Below are 5,441 nucleotides of genomic sequence, written 5' to 3'. Positions count from 1 at the left end.
TTGCGATGTTTCTGTACCCTAGTACATGGTCAGTCTTTGTGAATGTACCATGTGTAGCTGTCCCTATTTATTTTTCTCCATATATCTATTAACTCTAATTTTTTTAGGATTTCATTCACCTCTCTTATTTCTTTCTTATTTCTTTTTTGGTTTGATTTATCTAGATCTGAAAGAGGAATATTTAGACCTCCCACTAGTATAATTTTACTATCTATTTTCTCTTTGAGCTCTGCCAGTTTCTCCTTTAGAAATTTGGATGCTATACCATTTGGTGCAAACATGTTGAGTACTATTATTTCTTCATTGTCTATACTGCCTTTTATCAGGATGTAATTATCTTCCCTATCTCTTTTAATCAGATCAATTTTTACTTTGGCTTTGTCAGAAATCATGATTGCCACTTGTGCCTTCTTTTTCTCAGTTGAAGCCCAATATTTGCTCCAGCCATTGACCTTAATCCTATGTTTGTCCACTTGTCTCATGTGTGTTTCTCGTAGACAACATATGGTAGGATTTTGTTTTCTAATCCACTCTGCCATTTGCTTCTGTTTTATGGGTGAGTTCATCCCATTCACATTCAGAGTTATAATTATCAGCTGTGTATTCCCCAACATTTTGGTATCTTCTCCTAGTTCTACTCCTTCTTCTTATGCTATTTCCTTTTAAACCAGTGGTTTGTTTTAAATCAGTCCCTCTTGTCCCCTCCCTTGGTTTACTTCCCTTTCTACCCCCTCTCTTTTTATTCCCCTCCTAATATTTTTAAGGCCTAATGAATTCCCCCACTCTGTTCCCTTCCCTTTACGAACTCCTCACCCCACTGCCCCCCTTGCTTTATCCCTTCTGACTTTATCTGTAGGGTTAGATAGAATTTGATATCCCAATGGATCTAGCTACTCTTCCCTCTCAGGATTAATTCCACTGAGAGTAAGGTTTAAGTATTTCCTATTAATCCTTTCTTCCTCTCTTTCTTATAATAGTATTCATCCCCTCCCCTTCCCATGCCCTCTTTGTGTGGTATAGATTACCCTATTTTTCTTATTCCTTCAAGTTTTTCTTGGCGCCGTCTTCTATTTCCCCTGCCACTTCCCACCCCCATATCATCTTAGACCATTTAGTACTCCAACTTCTCCCTATGATTAATTCTTCTATTTACTATAATAGTGAATACAATTTTTTTAGAATTACACATAACATTTCTTCATATAGGAATACAAATAATTTGATCTTATTAAAGTCCTTGAAGAAGGAAATTTAAAGATAAGAGTTTTCTTTCTTTCCCCTCTCTTTCTTATTTACCTTTTCATGTTTCTCTTGTTTTTTGTGGTCAGATATCAAACTTTCCACTTAGTCCTGGTCTTTTCTGTGCAAAGTTGGAAATTTTCTATTTTGTTGAATGCCCATACTTTCTCCTGAAAGTATATAGTCAGTTTTGATAGCTAGGTGATCCTTGATTGTAGACTCAGTTCTCTTGGGTCTTTCTGAATATCATATTCCAAGCCTTGTGGTCTTGTAGTGTGGAGGCTGCCAGATCCTGTGTAGTCCTGATTGGTATTCCTTAATATCTGAATTGTCTCTTTCTGGCTTCTTGTAATATTTTCTCCTCAGCTTGGAAGCTTTTGAATTTGGCTATTATATTCCTGGGGGTTGTCTTCTGAGGATTTAGTGTAGAGGGTGTTCTTTCAATGTCTATTTTGCCCTTTGGTTCAAGGACATGGGGCAGTTTTCTTGGATAATTTCTTATAGTATGAAATCTAGATTTCTATTTGTCTCTGATTTTTCCTGGAAGACCAATAATTCTCAAGTTGTCTCTTCTAGACCTGTTTTCTTGATCTGTCATTATCTCATTGAGATATTTCATGTTTCCTTCTATTTTGTCAGTCTTTTGACTTTGCTTTATTAATTCTTGCTGTCTTGTGAAATCATTGGCTTCTACTTGCCCAATTCTAGCCTTTAAAGCAGTGGTTCCCAAACTTTTTTGGCCTACCGCCCCCTTTCCAAAAAAAATATTACTTAGTACCCCTGGAAATTAATTTTTTAAAATTATAATAGCAATTAATAGGAAAGATAAATGCACCTGTGGCCATCATCGCTCCCCCTGGATCACTGCAGCACCCATCGGGGGCAGTGGCGCCCACTTTGGGAATCACTGCTTTAAAGACTGGTTTTCGGCTTTAATCTTTTGGTTTTCCTTTTCAATTTGGTCTATCTGGCTCTTCATGGCTTCCAACTGGTCATTTCTGGTCTTCAATTTGCTTATCATTTCATTTTATTTCTGAACCTCAATTTCCAATTGTGAAATTCTGCCTTTTAAACTGTTATTTTCTTTTTGAACTATTTCCCACTTTTCTTGCCAGATCTCTTCCATCTATCTCATGGTCTCAGATTTGAACACTTCAAGAGCTTGTGACCAATTTTCATTTTGGGGGGAAGGTTTGGATGTCTTTAATTGTTTGTCCTCCTCTGCTTTCTGGATTTTTTCTGTGCATAAATTATCAAGTGTTAAGAGTTTTTTTCTTGGTCTTTTTGGTGGTTATTTCTTGGGCCTTGCTTGTCATCATTATGCTGGTTTTTCTTTCTCAGACAGAAGTCTGAGTGAGGCAGGCATATTCTCTATGTATAGAGCTAAGGAGCAGTTTTTGCCTGAGGCTACTTTGCAAGTCTCCTGGCTTCCACTGTCTGCTAGGCCTCTGCTGTCCTTGGCTCCTCTCAGCTTCACTCCTACGCCCAAGGTCTGCCCTCCCCAGCCTCCTGGGGTCTCTAGTCTAGCTGTTCTCAGGGTCAAGCCCCTGGTGGTTCTAGTCAGCTGCCCAGAGCCCGGAAATTGGTCCATGCTTGCTCCTCCACCTGAGGTTTTTCCCTGAGTCTCAGCATGCTGAGCTGCTTCCACTGTCCACTGCCTCTCTCAGCTCCACTCCTGTGCCCAAGGTCTGTGCTCTCTAGCCTCCTGGGGTTGCAAGTCTTGCTGCTCTCAGGGGCAAGCTCCTGGTGGTCCCAGTTAGCTGCCAAGAAGCTGGATTTGCCCTCTCCTCTGCCCCCCATCCATTTGCTTTAACTGATACTGTGGGTGGGATGGGGGAGGGTTGATCTATGGGGAAATATTCTAAACTAATTAATTAAATAAAATTTTTTATTTAAAAAACAAAAAAGAAAACTACAAGTCAAATAATAATAAAAAATAAATGAATGATTGAATGAATAAATAAATAAATATCTCCCTAATTCACCAAACAATTTGAGGCCTGTCAGTTATTCTTAATCTGGTTTAGCTTGTCTGTTGAGGTGTTTTTAAGTCATTACCTCATTACTACATTTACCAAAATGTAGCCACCATGCATGTTACAGCTTCCTGGAGCTGAGTGAAAGGTAGACACCAAAGATATATGACCAACTCTGAAAAGGTGCTGACCAAAGGTGTGAGTCCTTTCTGAATACCCCATGAATAGAGTGCCAGGCCTGGAGTCAGGAAGACCTGAATTTAAATTCAAAGCTGTGTGACCCTGGGTAAGTCACTTAACTTTGCCTCAGTTTTCTCATGTGTAAAATGAGCTAGAGAAGGTTATGGCAAACCAGTCCAGTGTCTTTGGCAAAAGAACCCTAAATGGGTTCCTGAAGAGTCAGCAGGGCTATAAACAAAACAAAAAGGACTAAAACCAAACCAAAACAAAAAAGCTTCTCTCTCTTGGCCTTATCTCAGTATTTCAAGTAGTACTGTATTTAAGATATGCGGTTCTCTAAGCAGATGGTTTCCAGATCTCTCTATCCTCACCTGAGCTCAGGTCTGAATGACCCTCTGCATTTTGGATGTCTCAAACTTATCCTATAGATATCTCAGATTCAACATGACCAAAATAGAATCCGTTCTCTCCCCCCGTCCCCCCCAAACCCTTCCTTCTTCCCAACTTTCCCATTAGTATTTAGGACACCATCAACCTCCCAGGCACTTGGGCTGAAAACCTCCGTGTTATCCTCCACTCCCTGTGCCAAATTTGATCAATCCTACTTCCACCACATCACTCCTATGCATCCTATTCTCTATTCATCAGCCACCCCCCTCCATTGGACTGTCACTGCCTCTTGGCTGGACTATTGAAATCAGTTTCTAATTAGTTTCTTTGCCTCAAGTCTCTCCCTCCTCCACTCCATCCCATCGTTGTTTTTTCTGTCCTTGTTTTTGAAGAGGACCCATGGCACCTATATTCTGAAGCATCTGTCTTTAGATCCTCGATGAATAAATGCTAGAGCTAGAGGCTCCGTATCCCTTCCAGGTCCAGGACACGTCCTGTGGGACTCTTGCCCATGCCTTCTCCATCCTCCACTGAGGAGCACACAACATGCTGGGGACCTCCGTATACCTCTCATTCATGCTGTTGGAGGATGGGGGCTTTTCATTATCCCTGACTTCCCGTGACTGACCCACTTTCTTTGTACAAGCACAAGTCTCTTTGACGATTCTTTTTTGTGCTTCTTCTAAACCAGAATGAACATAAGCTTGGACAGACTTCGAGAAATAATGGAGGACAGAAGGGTTTGGCAGGTGATGGCCCATAGGGTCAGGAAGAGTCAGGCATGTTCATGAATGAACAACAAAATTCTAAACCAAGAGTTCTTATCCTTTTTTGGGTCCTGGGACCCTTTGGCAGGCAAGCTAGTGAAATCTTCAGACCCTGTCTCAGAATAAGGTTTGTAAATAATTGAAGGAAATGCTCCATTCCAATAAGAGCTTAGTGAAAACAAATAGAATTTTTTCCCCCATCCAAGTCCTCCCCACCTTCCCCCCCAAATCTCCAGAAATCTGTCCATGGATCCAGGTTAAGATTTCCTTTCCTGGGAGGCAATTAGATGTCTCTGTGGATTGAGAGCCAGGCCTAGAGTGGAAAGTCCTGGGTTCAAATATGGCCTCAGATATGACCCTGGGCAAGTCACTCAACCCCTTTTGCCTAACCCTTATTGCTCTTTTGCCTTAGAACTAGTACAAAATACTGATTTTAAGACAGGGTTAAAAAAAATCCTGTCCTAAGCAATTCATCAATATGTTGCATAAAGTCAAATTCTCGCTCAACCGCACTCCTCCATTGCCCCTCTGGGCAACCCCTGAAACTAAATTCTTCCTGAGCTGGGGCAGTCCATGCCATTGAGTATCCAGGTAAGTACATTTGCAATTAAACAGCTATGTGCAACTCTGCTTCACTTAAATCCAATTCATGCACAAGTCAAGACATTATTCTGTGATACCTTAGATCTCCTTCAAAAGAACAAAACAGTCTTGACAAACAACAAGACTATCTTAAATCCTATTGCCTCAAGGCAGGAGGCAGACTTCCTGTTTTCTTCAGGCTCCTTCTCTCACTTGGCTTTTCTTTTTCCAGGAGTCATTACCATCACAATTTTTATTAATAATAATGTCATCAAAAACTCATACTCATGTCATACCTTTTTTTTTT

Source organism: Gracilinanus agilis, chromosome 1, assembly GCF_016433145.1.
Source record: "Gracilinanus agilis isolate LMUSP501 chromosome 1, AgileGrace, whole genome shotgun sequence".
NCBI lineage: Eukaryota > Metazoa > Chordata > Mammalia > Didelphimorphia > Didelphidae > Gracilinanus > Gracilinanus agilis.
This window is presented reverse-complemented; position numbering follows the sequence as displayed.